Genomic DNA, 20,016 nt, shown 5'->3' with positions numbered 1-20,016 from the left:
AATTCAGTGTTTAAAAGAAATTATAGGGGTGGGCGCCATGGCTCACTTGGTTAATCCTCCGCCTGCGGCATGGTATCCCATTACGGGTGCTGGGTTTTAGTTCCGGTTGCTCCTCTTCCAGTCCAGCTCTCTGCTATGGCCCGGGAGTGCAGTGGAGGATGGCCCAGGTGCTTGGGCCCCTGCACCAGCATGGTAGATCAGGAAGAAGCATCTGGCTCCTGGCCTAGGATCAGCATAGCGCAGCCGGCCGTAGCAGCCATTTGGGGAGTGAACCAACAGAAGGAAGACCTTTCTCTCTTACTGTCTATAACTCTACCTGTTTTTTAAAAAAATACACATAAAAGAAAACATAGGCCAGCGCCATGGCTCACTAGGCTAATCCTCCGCCTGCGGCACTGGCACCCTGGGTTCTAGTTCCGGTTGGGGTGCCAGATTCTGTCCCGGTTGCTCCTCTTCCAGTCCAGCTCTCTGCTGTGGCCCAGGAAAGCAGTGGAGGATGGCCCAGGTCCTTGTGTCCTGCACCCCCATGGGAGACCAGGAGGAAGCGCCTGGCTCCTGTCTTCAGATAGGCGCAGCGCTGGCTATAGTGGCCATTAGGGGAGTGAACCAACGGAAGGAAGGCCTTTCTCTCTGTCTCTCTCTCACTGTCTATAACTCTACCTGTCAAAAAAAAAAAAGTTATAAACAAGTATTGTCTTAAAGAGAAAAAAGTGTTAGAAAGTTGATTGTCAAAGTTGAAATACTATGAGTTATAAAACCATTATTATCTCAAGAATTGTAGCCATCCATGTTGTTTTTTTTATAGATATTGTATCATACTTCATGACCTTTTATCATACCAGAATATGCTTTACTAATCTGAAATCTACAAATTTCTCTAGCAAATACAATGAATACGTAAATAATTTTACCACTAACTGATTGTGACATCTATTAATGTTTTACTGGAAGGCCTTGCCAATTTAATGGAAAAATGAGTACAGTAATAATTGAAAAGAAATTTTCCTCATTTGTTAATCTATAACTGATTCCACAGATAATTCCAGTAAAATCTATAAACATTCATCTAAGATATCTTCGAAGATGCAAGTACAAAATTAGCATATAACACTTTGCAGTGAAAATATGTAATTATATATAATTAGGATAAGAGTTATAGAACTCAAAGCCATACATATTTCCATGGAAATAATTAGAAATTAATGAGATACAAATTATAATAAGGAATGTTTGAATTAAAGATGGGAATTATACTATATTCAGAAATAGGAATAGTCAATATTAAGGTAATTAACATTCTCAAATTAATCCAAGATCATGGTTTTCAGAAGAATTTTCCTAAAAGTTACCCTGCCCCTGCCATGTTTCAACAGCATTATTTATATGCAGATATGCTAACACTTGCCAATATTATTTAGGAAAAAGAGCAAGGTGGAGCACATGCTATCCCTCAAAGCAAAATTTGTTTCAAGGATACAATGAAGTCACTGTGATAGTGGCTCACAGATAAGCAAATACTCCCACTAATAAATAAAACAGAGTGTTGAAAAATCCATTTAAAAAAAAAAAAAACTCATGACACAGACAAGGAGAAAAAAGTACTACTTAAAATTCTTCAGTTGATTGCTTTTCTTTAAAAGATTTTGACTTTGTACAATACATTGAAAGAATTATCATGAAACTCATAATTTTATAACCATCTTAAATATCTTTCTGACCTTAAGAGGGGAAACATTCTGAAAAGGCAAAATACACAAACACCATAAAAAAGGGGCTTGATAGATTATGTTGCATTAAATTTATAATATAGAAATTAAGAAGCATACTTACAGAATTTGTAAGATAATTTGTAATGTAATTAAATAACGGACATATGAATCTTTTACAAGTAAATAAGAACAAGTTTGATCAATTAAAAAATTGAGGAATAAAATGAATCAATTCACAGATGAAGGAAAACAAAATATCAATAAATCTGGAAAAATGCATTCTTAAAACTAGTAAAATATGAAATCAATTTCAATTAATATGCAAACATTTAACATACCAAAAGCAGGTATGACTTAGCTGTCAAACATGGAACTTCATATTCTGATGGAGGAAATTTGGTAAAGTTATTTTTTGTGAGTCAGTTTACCAAAGACAAAAAGCATTTACCCTAAAATTCCTTTTGTAGGCATTTCACACATGTTAAAAATGTGACATTACTGATGCCATAAACAAGAGTGTCAATTTGTTAAGTCAACAACAGGAGTCACTGTGCACTTACTCCTCATGTAGGATCTCTGTCCTTAGTGTGCTGTACATTGAGATTTAATGCTATAACTAGTACTCAAACAGTATTTTTCACTTTATGTGTCTGTGTGGGAGCAAACTGTTGAAATCTTTACTTAATGTATGCTAAACTGATCTTCTGTATATAAAGAGAATCGAAAATGAATCTTGATGTGAATGGAAGGGGAGAGGGAGTGGGAAAGGGGAGGGTTGCGGGTGGGAGGGAAGTTATGGGGGTGGGGGGAGCCATTGTAATCCCTAAGCTGTACTTTGGAAATTTATATTCATTAAATATAAGTTAAAAAAAAAAAACAAGATCATAAAACAAAAAAAAGTGACATTACTTTAATATATTTCAGTTTAGTTTATAAGAACAATAATCTGGAAGCAAACAGTGCTACCATTGATAATACCTATACAATCTGTCATTTTTCCAATGAAATAATGTATAGCAATAAGCTTGAATAAACTTGAGCTAAACCGTGAATCTATATAAAAAATAAAAAAGGCAGATGTCAATTTACAGAATGGTAGCACTAAAAGAGGATTTGTATATTTTATCTATATAAATATGTAGTACTGTAGGAAAATGCTTTGAAATCATAAAACTCCAATTTTCTTATGCAGTAAGGGAATGTGAAAAAATATATAAATCGATTATGTCTGAATTTTTAAAAGTTAGTATAGAGGATTAATGTTAGAGCTAGTAAATCTAAATAGTCTGTCAGACTTCATATTCAACAATTTTTTCCAATCAATCTTTATTACAGTTAAGTTTTATGCTATATGTAAGAATTGCCTATTTTGTGTAGGTAATCAATTTCCTTTGAATTCCAGCCACCCAGTAGATATATATGGCGGCCTGGCTACTTGTAGAATTTTAACCATCTGATCACTTTGTCATTCTGTATATGCACAAAGCCAGTTCCCTTTCTGCTCAACACTTTTTATTTTCTAAACTTAAGCAACTTACCTCTTTTGTGTTCCTAGGAACTTGGAGATATGCTCACCTTATGTTTCTCTTGGAACCCAATTAAATACTACTCAATTCAAAGGATTCTTTCCCAGCTCCCTTACTTGGAAATCATATCGAAAACAGCCTTGCATTTGTAGTTTCAAAGTGCTTCTCTGGTGCTTAGACATGTTTCTATCTCTTGGGTTTGTTCATGAGCTCATGGAGGCCAACACTGCACTTCTACGAATTTGATTTCATCTATTTTACCTTGCTCTGTGCTTTGTTGGTAGAAGTGTCCTTCGTGGCTTGCTGAATTGCATTCAGTTGTCAGTGTTCTGGTGCTTCCATGGTTTCATTAGTGCTGATCTCCCTCCCACCTTCTATGAAAACACTTTCATTTTCTACCTGTGATGAGGTAAAGCTACATATTTCCTCCAGTAATTTTGTAGGGGAGAAATATTTTGACATGTGAGCACTTAGATTTCACAAATTTCTCGTCCCCATAGCTCTCCTTCCACTGGTTAGGCAGGGTTGATAGCTTTCTACACTCAATTTTGAGAGGCTGGTAGATACAAGTGGGGTTGAGTAATTGCAATATTTCATAAATTTTTTTAAGAAAACTTAGGTAATTGTCTTGGAGAAGAGAGTCATTTTTCTCTACCTAGAAAGATTTAAACAGTATAAAATATAAATCTCTGGTCTGAATGTTAAATGATAAACTTAAGCAGAGCATACAGATTTTTAAACAAACAAACAAAAAAAGACGATGGGGCTGTAAGGCAGCAATTTTTAAATTGCTTGTGACTCCAGCATCCCATATTTGAATGCCAGTTTGAGTTTTGCCTGCTGTGCTTCCAATCCAACTCCCTGCTAATGCTCCTGGGGAAGCAAAGGAAGATCCCCTAAGTGTGTGGGGCCCCAGCCACCCATGTTGGAGACTCACATGGAATTCCATGGTCCTGGTTTGAACTGGTCCAAGCCCAGCTATTGTGGCCATTTGGAAGTCAACCAGCAGATGGAAGTTGGCAGACTCTGTCTGCCTTTCAAAGAAATCAATCTTAAATATAGAGGCAATAACAAGTTAGTAAGAGAGCTAGTTTCTGAATCATAGAGGAATATAAATGCCTACTGGGATGACAGAAGTAGGAATTGGAAGACAGGAAATAGGGAGTATGTGATCTTTGTATAGGGGAACATGTTGAGTTGATGAAGGCACAGAAGCCCCTGAAGATGTGAATCTGGAGGGAATCATAAGGATGTGTTCTATGTTCAGGAAGAAGTTATAAAGTATGAAAGCATTTTATATATGTATATAAATATTTTATATAAAATTATATATATGCATATATAAAATATACATATATTGCACTTGAAAGGAAGAGAGACAAAACAGATTTGATTCACCCCCAGATGCCCTCAAAAGCTGAATTTGGGCTAGGATGAAGTCAGGAACTCAATCCAGGTTTCCCACAAGGATGACAGGTATCTAAGTACTTGTGCCATCACCCCCTGCCTCCCAGGACGTGCATTAGCAGGAAGCTGGAAACGAAAACAGAGCCAGGAGATGAATTCAGATACTGATATGCGATGGAGGCTCTTGAGCAGTGTCAAAATCTTCACCAAAAATATATTTTCACTTTGTTTCAAGCTGTGAATTATTAAGATTCATTTTGCAAGTTGCTATGTAAATCCTGTCCACTGATTGTAACACCCAACCCCAGTTCTTCCATCTAAAAAGACATTTCATGAATGAGAGATTGTAAAATGGATTAAAAATGTACTGGGAAAGTAGATCCCAAACAAATTTTAAGAATTAGTTGTACTATGCTTGTCATCTAAAATTCTAATGCAGGAGGTCTATAAATCCTAAAAATATACTAAGCATGTTGGACGATTACACAAAGAAGTGACTTTTTAAGAAGTTCAGAGGAAAATGAAAGAATTTGATACATTATTTCATGAATTAGGAAAAAAGGTTGCTATATGAATTAGTGTTCAGTGAAAAAAAGTATTAGACTCCACAACGTTCAGGAAATTGTCTTTGGACAGTCTGTTTTCAGCAGATTGACCCGATTTCAATTAAGGACACATAAGTATAATATAGTTTTGGCATCAATATGGAGCCTTGGATTAGTGAGAAGTGAAATCATAGTTTTGTTTCAACCCAAATTTTCTTATTAGCTAAATTAAGTATCTTAGAGTATTAAGCTGTGAAAAGCTACACATGGTTTAGTATTTCTGTTTCAGTTGGTTTATTTTCATAGAATGAGTAGGAATAAAAGGTAACAAGTTTTTTACTGCTGGGTTAAAAAAAAAAAAAAAAACCAGGGCTGAAATCCTGGTTCCCAAAGGGGCCTCCTCCATCCCCACTTGAAACTGGAAGGGTGTAGAAGCAGCAGTTCCTGCCCTGTGCATTAGAGTTCCATTGAAACCCCTGGGAGAATTTGCTGAATGTACTAGCTCTCTACTAAGCTTTCTCTGGCACTGTACCCCACAGTGGAGAAGCAGGTGTTCCTTCTTACTGTTGGCCAGGGATGGAGGGGCAACCTTCCCACAAAGTCTCCATTGACACACAGATAGATCAGCTCAACCCCAGGTAGGTAAACATCCCACTCCTCACTCAGTCTGCTGATCAGAAATTACACCTGACAAGTGTTTGGTGTACCTCATGGGGTTCCAGACCACAGTCTCTCCCATGGTATTTGGTTGGAGTGGTCACTTTTGAAAGGTTTCTGTCTTGTCCCCACCTTTTGTTGGGGGGGGGAGGGGCTATCTCCCCTTTTGGTTGTTTGTGTTGTTTGGTGGCAGTGGTGGGTGGTGGTGGGGGAGTGAAAGGGCTTGGTGGGCAGGAGGAAGGCATTTTTAATCTTTGTGTAAAAAGCAAACCCTTGGGGCTGGTGTAATGGGTAAAGCCACTGCCTGCAGTGCCCGCATCACATAGGAGCGCAGGTTTAGGTCCTGGCTGCTGCACTTCTGATCCAGCTCTCTAATGGCCTGGGAATGCAGCAGCAGATGGATCAAGTGCTTGGACCCCTGCACCCATGTGGGAGACCTGAAAGAAGCTCCTAGATCCTGATTTTGGATTGGCTCAGCTCATGCCATCGCAATGATCTGGGGAGTTAAGAAGCAGATGGAAGCGCTCTCGCTCCCGTTCGCTCTCCCCCAGCCCCACCTCTACATTTAAATAAATTATTAAAAAAAAAAAAAAGAAAACACAAACCAATCTTCCTGTGGGAGTTTCTGGCTTGCTCCAGAAGGGAATGACTGGGATATATGAGAAAACTTCCATTTTCAAAGAGGAACCTGTGTTCCTGCAGTGATATGTAATAGATAGGCAGTTAGGTTGGGGTCACAGAGCTGGAGCTGTCTGCAAGCCACAAGTTTGTTCCATGTCTAATAATTCCTGCCTCTGTTAAGCAGAGCCACCACCTGCCCTGTATGTCTCCTTTAGCTGGGGACCTGGTCCAGGAGAGGTGCCATTTGAATAGCCACTCCCATTCCAACATCAAAGGAGGCCAGGATTTGGGAGGAGCCCTTCTTTCCTATCAGCCCAGAATGAGAGCTGGTGCTGAAGGTATCTTCTCTCCACTTCCTTTTCTGCACTTTTTTCTCCTGGCCTCTTCTGCTCCTCAACTATGCCCACGTGTATACGTGTGCATACGTTTGCTTTCTCACCTTTTAAATAAGCTATTGCTTTGTGCACCTATATATGTTCGTATTTTTAGAATGAATGTTTCTTTTTTTTTTAAACTTTTATTTAATGAATATAAATTTCCAAAGTATGGCTTATGGATTACAATGGCTTCCCCCCCATAACGTCCCTCCCACCCGCAACCCTCCCCTTTCCCACTCCCTCTCCCCTTCCATTCACATCAAGATTCATTTTCGTTTCTCTTAATATACAGAAGATCAGTTTAGAATACATTAAGTAAAGATTTCAACAGTAGGCTCCCACACAGAAACATAAAGTGAAAAATAATAGATGATTTTTTAGATGATGATGAAATCAGATCAGACCTATTGTCATGTTTAATCCCAGTGAGAGTCAACTTGGGAATTGATAAATTCTTTCTTTCTTTTTTTTTTTTTTACAGAAGATCAGTTTAGTATACATTAAGTAAAGATTTCAACAGTTTGCACCCTCATAGAAACACAAAGTGAAATATACTCTGAATACTCGTTATAGCATTAAATCTCAATGTACAGCACATTAAGGACAGAGATCCTACATGAGGAGTAAGTGTACAGTGACTCCTGTTGTTGACTTTACAAATTGACACTCCTGTTTATGGCATCAGTAATCTCCCTATGCTCCAGATATGAGTTTCTAAGGCGATGGAAGCCTTTTGAGTTCTCCGACTCTTATCTTGTTTAGACAAGGTCATAGTCAAAGTGGAGGTTCTCTCCTCCCTTCAGAGAAAGGTACCTCCTTCTTTGAAGACCTGTTCTTTCCACTGGGATCTCACTCACAGAGATCTTTCATTTAGTTTTTTTTTTTTTTTTTTTTTTTTTTTTGCCAGAGTGTTTTGGCTTTCCATGCCTGAAATACTCTCATGGGTTTTCAACCAGATCGAAATGCCTTTAGGGCTGATTCTGAGGCCAGAGTGCTGTTTAGGACATCCGCCATTCTATGAGTCTGCTGAGTATTCTCGCTTCCCATGTTGGATCACTCTCCCCGTTATTTATTCTATCAGTTAGTATTAGCAGGTACTCGACTTGTTTGTGTGCTCCCTTTGACTCTTTGTCCTTTCATTATGATCAATTGTGAACTGAAATTGATCACTTGGACTAGTGAGATGGCATTGGTACATGCCACCTTGATGGGATTGAATTGAGTCCCCTGGTATGTTTCTAACTCTACCATTTGGGGCAAGTCAGCTTGAGCATGTCCCAAATTGTACATCACTTCCCTCTCTTATTCCCACTCTTATGTTTAACAGGGATCACATTTCAGTTAAATTTCAACACTTAAGAATAACTGTGTATTAATTACAGAATTAAACCAGTCATATTAAGTAGAACAGACAAAAAAACTAATAAGAGGGATAATGTATTAAGTTGTTCATTAACAGTCAGGGCTATGCTGAGCAAGTCACTGTTTCTCATAGTGTCCATTTCACTTCAGCAGGTTTCCTTTTTGGTGTTCAGTCAGTTGTCACCGATCAGGGAGAACATATGGTATTTGTGCCTTTGGGACTGGCTTATTTCACTCAGCATGATGTGTTCCAGATTCTTCCATTCTGTTGCAAATGACTGGATTTCGTTGTTTCTTACTGCGGTATAGTATTCTAAAGAGTACATATCCCATAATTTCTTTATCCAGTCTACCGTTGATGGGCATTTAGGTTGGTTCCAGTTCTTGGCTATTGTGAATTGTGCTGCAATAAACATTAGGGTGCAGACAGCTTTCTTGTTTGCCAATTTAAATTCCTTTGGGTAAATTCCAAGGAGTGGGATGGCTGGGTCGAACGGTAGGGTTATCTTCAGGTTTCTGAGGAATCTCCAGACTGACTTCCACAGTGGCTTGACCAGTTTGCATTCCCACCAACAGTGGGTTAGTGTCCCTTTTTCCCCACATCCTCGCCAGCAACTGTTGTTGGTAGATTTCTGTATGTGAGCCATTCTAACCAGGGTGAGGTGAAACCTCATTGTGGTTTTGATTTGCATTTCCCTGATTGCTAGTGATCTTGAACATTTTTTCATGTGCCTGGTGGCCATTTGGATTTCCTCTTTTGAAAAATGTCTATTGAGGTCCTTGGCCCATCTCTTAAGTGGGTTGTTGGTTTTGTTTTTGTGGAGTTTCTTGATCTCTTTGTAGATTCTGGTTATTAACCCTTTATCTGTTGCATAGTTTGCAAATATTTTTTCCCATTCTGTTGGTTGTCTCTTCACTCTCCTGACTGTTTCTTTTGCAGTACAGAAACTTCTCAATTTGATGCAATCCCAATAGTTGATTTTGGCTTTGACTGCCTGTGCCTCCTGGGTCTTTTCCAGAAACTCTTTGCCTGTGCCAATATCTTGAAGGGTTTCTCCAATGTTTTCTAATAACTTGATGGTGTCAGGTCGTAGATTTAAGTCTTTAATCCATGTTGAGTGGATTTTTGTGTAAGGTGTAAGGTAGGGGTCTTGCTTCATGCTTCTGCACGTGGAAATCTAGTTTTCCCAGCACCATTTATTGAATAGACTGTCCTTGCTCCAGGAATTGATTTTAGATCCTTGATCAAATATAAGTTGGCTGTAGATGTTTGGGTTGATTTCTGGTGTTTCAAGTCTGTTCCATTGGTCTATCCATCTGTTTCTGTACCAGTACCATGCTGTTTTGATTACAACTGCCCTATAGTATGTCTTGAAATCTGGTATTGTGATGCCTCCGGCTTTGTTTTTGTTGTACAAGATTGCTTTAGCTATTCGAGGTCTCTTGTGCCTCCATATGGATTTCAGCATCTTTTTTTCTAGATCTGAGAAGAAGGTCTTTGGTATCTTGATTGGTATTGCATTAAATCTATAAATTGCTTTTGGGAGAATGGACATTTTGATGATGTTGATTCTTCCAATCCATGAGCATGGAAGATTTTTCCATTTCTTGGTATGCTCTTCTATTTCTTTCTTTAAGGTTTTGTAATTCTCATCGTAGAGATCTTTCACATCCTTGGTTAAGTTTATTCCAAGGTATTTGATCGTTTTTGTAGCTATTGTGAATGGGATTGATCTTAGAAGTTCTTTCTCAGCCATGGCATTGCTTGTGTATACAAAGGCTGTTGATTTTTGTGCATTGATTTTATATCCTACCACTTTCCCAAAAACCTCTATGAGTTCCAATAGTCTCTTAGTAGAGTTCTTTGGATCCTCTAAGTAAAGAATCATATCGTCTGCAAAGAGGGATAGTTTGACTTCTTCCTTCTCAATTTGTATTCCTTTAATTTCTTTTTGTTGTCTGATGGCTCTGGCTAAAACTTCCAGAACTATGTTAAATAGCAGTGGTGAGAGTGGGCATCCCTGTCTGGTGCCAGATCTCAGTGGAAATGCTTCCAACTTTTCCTCATTCAATAGGATGCTGGCCGTGGGTTTTTCATAAATTGCTTTGAATATAGTGAGGAATGTTCCTTCTATACCCAATTTGCTTAGAGTTTTCCTCATGAAAGGGTGTTGAATTTTATTGAATGCTTTCTCTGCATCTATTGAGACAATCATATGTTTTTTCTTTTGCAGTCTGTTAATGTGGTGAATCACATTGATTGATTTGCGAATGTTGAACCATCCCTGCATACCAGGGATGAATCCCACTTGGTATGGGTGGATGATCTTTCTGATGTGTTGTTGCATTCTATTGGCGAGAATTTTATTGAGGATTTTTGCATCTATGTTCATCAGGGTATTGGTCTGTAATTCTCTTTCAGTGCTACATCTTTCTCTGGCTTAGGGATTAAGGTGATGCTGGCTTCATAGAAAGAATTTGGGAAGATCCCCTCTGTTTTGATTGTTCTGAATAGTTTGAGAAGAAATGGGATTAGTTCTTCTTTAAATGTCTGGTAGAATTCAGCAGTGAATCCATCTGGTCCTGGGCTTTTCTTTGTTGGGAGTGCCTTTAATACTGTTTCAATTTCTGTCTCAGTTATGGGTCTGTTTAGGTTTTCGATGTCTTCCTGGTTCAATTTAGGTAGGTTGCATGTGTCCAGGAATCTATCCATTTCTGATAGATTTTCCTGTTTGCGGGCATACAGGTCCTTGTAGTAATTTCTGATGATTCTTTTTATTTCTGTGGTGTCTGTTGTTATGTTTCCTTTTTCATCTCTGATTTTATGGATTTGGGTCTTTTCTTTTTTTAGTTAGTTGGGCCAATGGGGTGTCAATTTTGTTTATTTTTTCAAAAAACCAGCTTCTCGCTTGGCTGATTTTTTGTAATGTTTTTTTTTTTTTTTTTTTTGATTCAATCCTGTTAATTTCTTCTCTGGTTTTAATTATTTCTCTTCTCCTACTAGATTTGGGTTTGGTTTGCTGCAGTTTTTCTAGGTCCTTGAGATGCGCTGAAAGCTCATTTATTTGGTACCTTTCCAATTTCTTGATATAGGCACCTATTGCTATAAACTTTCCTCTTAACACTGCTTTTGCTGTATCCCATAAGTTTTGATATGTTGTGTTGTTATCCTCATTTACTTCCAGAAAGTTTTTGATTTCTCTTTTGATTTCTTGAATGACCCAGTGTTCATTCAGGAGCATGTTGTTCAGTCTCCATGTGTTTGCATACTTTCTAGGGTTTCCTGAGTTGCTAATTTCCAGCTGCATTCCGCTGTGGTCTGAGAAGCTGCATGGTATGATTCTAATTCTTTTATATTTGCTGAGAATTGCTTTATGGCCTAGTGATCAATCCTAGAGAAGGTTCCATGCACTGCTGAGAAGAATGTGAAGTCTTTAGATGTAGGCTTGAAAGTTCTGTAGATATCTGTTAGATCCATTTGGGCAACAGTGTCGATTAAATCTGCTGTTTCCTTGTTGATCTTCTGTCCTGATGATCTGTCTATTTCTGAGAGTGGAGTATTGAAGTCCCCCAGTAGTATTGTATTGGGGTCTAAGTCTCCCTTTAAGTCCCTTAACATATCTTTTAAATAGACTGGTGTCCTGTAATTAGGTGCATATACATTTATAATAGTTACATCTTCATGTTGAATTGAACCCTTAATCATTATATAGTGTCCCTCTTTGTCTCTCTTAACAGTTTTTGTATTAAAGTTTATTTTGTCTGATATTAATATGGCTACACCTGCTTTTTTTTTTTTGGTTTCTGTTGGCATGGAATATCTTTTTCCAACCTTTCACTTTCAGTCTGCATGCATCTTTGTTAGAGAGATGTGTTTCTTGTAGGCAACAAATAGTTGGGTTGTGTTCCTTGAGCCAATCAGCCAATCGGTGTCTTTTAACTGAAGAGTTAAGACCATTAATATTTAATGTGACTATTGATACATAGTCACTTTGCCCTGCCGTTTTCCTGGCGATATTTTCTAGTATATGCTTTGAGCTTCCCATGCTCTTTTACTGGTGGTTTTTCTTCCTTTCCCTTCTTTCATATTGATGGCCGTGTTTCTGTGTTTCTGAGTGTAGCACATCTTTAAGTATCTTTTGCAGGGCCGGACGAGTGGCCACAAAGTCTTTCAATTTCTGTTTGCTATGAAAGGTCTTTATTTCACCTTCATTCACAAATGAGAGCTTAGCAGGATATAATATTCTGGGCTGGCAATTTTTCTCTTAGCACCTGTGCTATGTCTCGCCATTCCCTCCTAGCCTGTAGTGTTTCTGATGAGACGTCCAATCTCTGATTGGAGATCCTCTGAGAGTAATCTGACGTTTCTCTGTTGCACATTTTAGGATCTTTTCTTTATGTTTCACTGTGGTGAGTTTAATTACCACGTGTCGTGGTGAGGATCTCTTTTGGTCATGTTTATTGGGGGTTCTATGAGCTTCCTGTACTAGGATGTCTCTGTCCTTCTCTGAACCTGGAAAGTTCTCTGCTAGTATCTCACTAAAAAGGCCTTCTAATCATTTCTCTCTCCATGCCTTCAGGAACTCCTAGAACTCGAATGTTGGTTTTTTTTAATAGTATCCCAACAATATTTTTTAGATTTCTAATTTCCTCTTTTCTTTGGTTTGACTGTATGTTTTCCTGTGCTCTGTCTTCTAAGTCCAATATTCTCTCTTCTGCTTCACCCATTCTGTTTTTAAGGCTCTCTAATGTGTTTGTCATTTGATCTATTGAGCTCTTCATTTCATTTTGATTTCTCTTCACTATCACACTTTCCTGTTCTACTAGTTTCTGCATTTCATTTTGATTCTTCCTTAAAATTTCATTTTCACGAGAGAGATTTTCAATCCTGTCCAATAAGGATTTCTGTAGTTCAAAGATTTGCTTTTGAAAACTTCTAAATGTTCTTATCATAAATTTTTTAAAATCCGTATCTTGCATTTCTTCTATCTCATCATCTTCATAATCTTGGCTTGGGGTGTTTTGTTTATTTGGAGGCATCATAGTGTCATCGTTGATCTTGTTCCCTCGATTTCTGTGTTTGTTGCTTGGCATAGTTAATTCTTCTTTCGTCACTGTGTGTTTTTTTTTTTAATTTATTTATTTTTTTATTTTATAGTATGTCTGTGTTAAGTGGACTGCCTGCTGTTGGAGGAGCCTTGGAGGCTTGAGATGGGTGTGACCTGAGAGATCTGCTTGGTTCTTCCGGGTTACGGGTGTGCAAAGGTGACACCCTCAGGTTATGCGTGGTAAATCTCTATTTATTTATTTATTTTATTTATTTATTTATTCAGGAGGTAAGTAATACCGCACCGCATGGCTGTGCAGAATTGATGGTATTCAGCTTCCGATCTCTGGCTTCTACCCAAAGAGTCTGTGCAGGCTCTGTTTCTCCTCTGGACTCCCACCGGGTTGCCTAGGCTACTGAATTGTAGTTACTCAGTTCCTTAGCTCCCCCTGTTGTTATATAAATCCAGAGTAGGGGCCTGCTCTTTGTCTCTTGGAAACCTTGCAAACAACCTTTGCAACGTTGGTGGAGAGAGAAACCCCCCACCTTTTTTTCCTTCTCTCCTGTAGTCAGTCTGGTGCAATTTCCCGCTGCCCTCTAGATTCTGACCGCTGTGTCCCTGCCAATGTCTCAGGTTACTGAGCTCACCTCCCCTTCCAGCGCCGATGTGTGGACTCAGAGCCCTGGGCATCCCAACTCTCCCCGCTGGTGTCTGTGTGACATCCACTCCCCTTCCTGCACTGGTGCGCAGACCCTACGGCTCCCAAGGCTCGGCTTCCACACGGTGGGTGACCTTATTCTCCCAGTAGGTCCTCCGAGTCACAGCCACTAGATCCAGAAGAGTTTCCTCTGCAATTTTTCCCTGATCCTTTTTCTGAGGCTACCGTAACTCCACTTTTATTAAACTAAATTTTCCCGGACTAACGGTGTGTGCCTCACTATTCCGCCATCTTCAGAATGAATGTTTCTTTATGTAGAAGGCCAGGACCTAGAATAAAAAACAGATTCTACTTTCCTACTTCCCTATTTCAGAAACACTCTTTTATAGATTTTACTTCTGATAAAAACAAAAACAGAAACAAAAACCCACATATGCCCTAAACCCAAAGCTGTCATTTGTTCATCAGGACTCAAAGCTCTTCCTGTTCAGAACAGAAGTTTCACTCACGGGAGTGAGTTTTGTCTGCAAGTTCCCGCTTGCCTCCTTTACCCCTCTCTTGCATGGGTTCTCTGTGATATCCTCTCGATCTCTTTGCTAAGCTGGATCTCATGATTTTTGATATTATTTCACTGTGTAATTCTAATCCAAATTTCATGGTACTGTTGTAGGTGTGGGCTAAATGTGGTTTGCTTTGTATTTTTGCTAATTAGTAGTGTTTCTATTTATGTGTAGTTTCATGTTTATTTTATTATGCTAAAAAGGAAGTGCAGAAATACACTGATATACATTTTAATGGATAGTAGTCACTGATCTTCAGAAGTGCTTTCTAAAAATGTGCCTTTCTTACCTCCTAACTTTCTGAGAAGCTCTCTCAAAAGTGAAAAGCAGTGTGGCACAATTTCCTAATGTTTCTAAACTTATTAGGCACAATTATTTTCCATGATAAAGTTATTATGAATACTTTATTCCTTGAGTCTTCTAAGCCAGTCATGAGACCCAGAGACCCATTTTTGATCATTCTGCTTTCCTTGTGGTTAATTCTGCTTATGTTGGTTTATTCTGCTGACCTAATAAATTTTCCGACTTGAGTAACTTAAAATACCAAGTTTTATTTATTTATTTTTTAATTTATTTTTATTTGACAGAGTTAGACAGTGAGAGAGACAGAGAGAAAGGTCTTCCTTAACGTTGGTTCACCACCCAAATGGCCACCAAGGCCAGCACTGTGCTGATCCTAAGCCAGGAGCCAGGTGCTTTCTCCTGGTCTCCCATGCAGGTGCAGAGGTCCAAGCATTTGGGCCATCCTCCACTGCCTTTTCGGGTCAGAACAGAGAGCCCATATGGGATGCCGGCACCACAGGTGGAAGATTAACCAAGTGAGCCATGGCACCGGCCCCAATAACAAGTTTAATAGCTCAGTTCTGCAGGTTCCAAGCTGGATCAACTGTTTCACCAGCCTGGCTGTTAAGACTGGGTATTCTTGGCTATTGCTGCAGCTTATTTGGCTAATCCTCCGCCTACGGCGCTGGCACCCCGGGTTGGGGAGCCGGATTCTGTCCCGGTTGCTCCTCTTCCAGTCCAGCTCTCTGCTGTGGCCCGGGAAGGCAGGGGAGGATGGCCCAAATTCTTGGGCCCTGCACCCGCATGGGAGACCAGGAGAAAGCACCTGGCTCCTGGCTTTTGATCAGCACAGCTCCGGCCGTTGAGGCTGTTGTGGCCACTTGGGGGAGTGAACCAGTGGCAGGAAGACCTTTCTCTCTGTCTCTCTCTCACTGTTTAACTTTGCATGTCAAAAAAAAAAAAAAAAAAAAGATGGGTATTCTAAAAGAGTAGTGTTGTCCAGTCTGATTATTATTAGGAAGATATGGAAAGAATCAGCTTCCAAACTCATTCAGATTGGATTGCTGGTAGAATTTTTTTTTTTTTTTTTGAGGTGGTAGCACTGAATGTCTCATTCCCTTGCTGACTATCAACCAAGGACTGTCTTTAGTTCCCTGACATCCGTTTTTCATTATTGAATCTGAGACCCTGTATCAATCATGTAGTAAATCCTCAGATTGAAAACTTGGCAATTTCTGCTGCCTCTTCTCTCCTCCATGTCTAGCTGCAGAAAATTCTCTGCTTTTAGGGGCTCATGTGTTTAGATGATCTAGGTTGCTCTATTTTAAACTCTGCCACCGTAAGTTATATCTGCAAATACCCTTTTGCCAAGCTACATAATACTCACTTTTCAGGAGATATATTTGGGGGCCATTCTGCCCTTCCATAATTAATTTCAGTCTGCCTATTTAGAGACATTTTCTCAATTTCATTATTAGATCCCTTCAAAATTCTTTGCAGAATGGAAAGCTCTTTGTTTATATGGACTATTGCTCATCATACCATCCATTGTTTGCAACCTAGAATCAAGTCACTGTATATGGAAAGTCAAATAGAGAAATGATTTTTCTGTGGTATACAAATTCATTTTAGTTGTCTCATTTTGGAGCAGTGTATTTGAAAATTTAATTTCAATAATTATCTAACTGCTTGACAGATAAGAAATGCTTCTTCAATGATTTACAATCTCATGCAATTTTCTCAGTCTTTTTTTAAACCCATGTTCTATTTACACCCAATCACCTCTATTAACACTCTATAATGCATTATAGTTTTCACAGGAGCTTAAAATACACAACCTAATTCACCCTCTCACTGTAAGTGTGCCGTTTTCAGGTGAAGAATATTTGATACAGAGAACATGACTTTACCTGAAATCACAAGGATTTTTAAAAAAATAAATCTGAGGCTCAAGCCCATAGTTTACATTGTTTTCCATCTTTGCATTAATCCATAGTTACCATGAAAATCTGCTTCTCTGCTCAGTTGAACTGAATATTTTTATGAAAATCCTATCTATGTACCAGATTTTTTAAAAACTCTGAAAACCTTGTTTGTATTTTACTATAATCTGAAACAATTCACATGTTTTATGTTGATTAGTTCTAATTTTATAACTGTTCACTTTTCTAAAATTAATCTATGTAATGAAAAATATTTACATTCCCAATATGACACACTTTTATTTCAAGTCATTTCCATACTAAGAAATTTCTTGAGCTGAAAAATGTTACATGAGCTTATTTAAATATAGTTTTGACTTTTTAGATTTAGACTTATAATAAAAGCTTGCAGAATCAAAGATGAGAAAAATAATCACTACTTTCAAAATTGTCTTTCCAGAAAGAACTAAGCTTTATTCCAGATTTTTTGAGTAGAGGAAAATTACCAAAACTCAGTCAAGATATTTTAACAAGGATAATGAAGAGTCTATATTTCTAATATCATACTGAAACAAAAACCATAAAGTAACAGTTTACAGTTAAACCAAGTTTAATGTGTCATGATTCAGTCCTGTTCCTATCCAATAGAAGGCAGCTTTATAAAAACAAAATCCATCACAAAATGCTAAGTAACAAAGTTTGCTCTCTCCCCTCTCCTCCCAATAACAATGTCCTCATTTGCTTTTGAACTTTTACCAAAGTATCTTTCAAGTCCGGATTTCTCTGACCAATCTGTTTAAGGCAATTTGGGCTATCTCAATCATGCTCCTTAACGTTCTGTCTGTATCCTCTGAATGATTCCAAATCACTCCCCTCTTTAAGGTATTGGCTGTATTAGGAACCTCACTTCGTGGATTCCCAATCTGTGTTAGTATGCAGTTGCTGCCTCTATGTCAGCTTTTTGACAGTTTTAATTAAAATACGCTACAGAAGCTTATTGAGAGAGAGAAGGTTGATTTGACTTACAGTTTGAAGGTTCAGACATCAGAGTCAGGGTGCTCTACTAGGGTGGTGTCTGGTGGAGTAGTAGAGGAGCAGGTACAGAGGAAGGAGGTCCAGATGAGCCAGGAAGTGGAGAGAGAAGCTAGCCCAGACGCAGCTTAAATAGCCAGTCCTCTCGTGAGCACTCCCTTCTGAAAGTAAAGTCCCTCCACCTGTCCCACCCCTCAGGAGTCCATAATTAGCCCAAGTATCCATCCTTAATCCATTAAGCCTTACCATAAGACTTCAATGTTCAAATATTTGCATGAGTTTGGGAAGTCAATTTCTGTTCAGTCCATAATACTGCTTGTCAAGTTATGATATGTAGTTGTTTAAAGCAACATGTGCTTACTACTTCACTGATTCTGAGAGGCAGGTATCCACTCCTAGCTTAGCTGAGTCGTCTGATAAAGGTCCCATGAGGCTACAAGAGTCACTTGCGTTGTGTTTTGAATTAGAGGTTTAACTGCGAAAGAATTCACTTGCAAAGTCAGTTTGTTGGCAGAATCTGTTTCCTGGTTGTCTTAAGACTTGGGCATTAGCTTTTTGCTGGCTCTTTCTAGAGGCCATGTAGCCTTTCTTAGTCTCATCTCTTACTTTCAAACTGGCAGTGAGTATTGATAGAGTCCACTAGCAAAAAAAAAAAAAAAAAAAAAAAAAAGACCTCTTGGGTATCATAATCATGAAATGGATCTTCCACCATCATTACCATATTTTTGGTTAGAATCCAACAACAGATTCTGCCACACCCAGTGGGAAAGAATTCCACCAAACCAAACCCAGGGATCACTGTAAATCCAGTTATGATGTGACTAGCATGCCTTCTAAATTTAATTTTATGAGAATATTTAACTTTAGTGAGTGAATGTTATCAAAGCCTTGTGATTTTTCTTATTATTAATGTGATGAATTAGGTTGATAAGTTCTGAATGTCAAAGAAACCTTTTGTCCTAAAATAAATCATTTAGGGTCTCAGCTGAAAATTTTACTGAGGCTCTTTGAATCTATGTTCCTGATAATTATTTTTTATTACAGTAACTTTGTAATATTTTTAATATTTTGTAATATTTTTAATATCATATTTATACTAGCCTTATACAATTTAAATATTTTTAAAATGTATGTCACTTGTTTGGAAGGCAAAGAGAAATAGAGAAAAATCTCCCAACCACTGGTTCACTCTCCACATACCCCCATCAGTTAAGACTGGGTCAGGTGGGGGCCGGTGCCTTGGCACGCTTGGTTAATCCTCCGCCTGCAGAGCCTGCACCCACATGGGAGACCAGGGAGAGGCACCTGGCTCTTGACTTCGGATTGGTGTAGCTCTGGCCATTGCAGCCAATTTGGGAGTGAACCAATGGAGGGAAGACCTTTCTCTCTCTGTGTATCTCTGCGTGTCAAAAAATAAATAAAATCTTAAAAAAAAAAAAAGACTGAGTCAGGTGGATTCAATTGATATCTATTAGTTCTCTTTTCCCTTTAATAATTATGTTGAGTTTATGTCAATTCTGTTTTAATTATTGTTATAATTTAACTTTGAAACTCTCTAACCTTGAAAATCTCTTTATAGATTTTTTTTTTATTTTCACCCCTTTGAAAGGGCAGAGTGTCAGAGAAACATACTCACAGATTGAAGAAGAGAGAATCTTTCATCTGCTAGTTCACTCCCCAAATGCCTTCAACAGACAAGGCTTAACCAGGCAGAAGCCAGGAGCCTGCAATGCCATCCAAGTCTTCCTTGTTGGTTGCAGGGCCCCAAGCACTTGAGTCATCACCTGCTGCCTCTCAGGTGAGTTTAGCAGAAAACTGGATTAGAGACAGAGGAGGGGCCAGCGTTGTGGCACAGCAGGTAAAGCCGCCGCCTGCAGTGCTGGCATCCCATATGGGCACCGATTCGGGTTCCAGCTGCTCCACTTCCGATCCAGCCCTCTGCGATTGCCTGGGAAAGCAGTAGAAGATGGCCCAGATCCTTGGGCCCCTGCACACACAGGAGACCTGGAAGAAGCTCCTGGCTTCTGGCTTTGGATTGGCTTAGCGCCCGCCATTGCAGCCAACTGGGGAGTGAACCAGTAGATGGAAGACCTCTCTCTCTCTCTCTCTCTCTCTCTCTCTCTCTCTCTGCCATTCCTTTTCTCTCTGAGCAACTCTGACTTTCAAACAAGTAAATAAATCTTTAAAAAAAAAAGCAACAGATAATCTGGGACATAATCTGGGACCTGAACCTATACTCCAATACAGGATGTGGTTGTCCCAAATGAGGTCTTAATCCACTGCACTGCAATGTTTATCCGTGTGGGAGTT

The 20,016-nt window shown here is 38.9% G+C and overlaps 1 pseudogene; it reads left to right on the top strand.

Annotated features, from left to right (window-relative positions):
• Positions 1–20,016, top strand: part of LOC100343302 (mitochondrial import inner membrane translocase subunit Tim17-A pseudogene) — a 90,570-nt pseudogene that overhangs the window by 12,537 nt on the left and 58,017 nt on the right.

Source organism: Oryctolagus cuniculus, chromosome 3 (assembly GCF_964237555.1).
Source record: "Oryctolagus cuniculus chromosome 3, mOryCun1.1, whole genome shotgun sequence".
In the NCBI taxonomy this organism is placed as follows: Eukaryota; Metazoa; Chordata; class Mammalia; order Lagomorpha; family Leporidae; genus Oryctolagus; species Oryctolagus cuniculus.
This window is presented reverse-complemented; position numbering and strand designations above follow the sequence as displayed.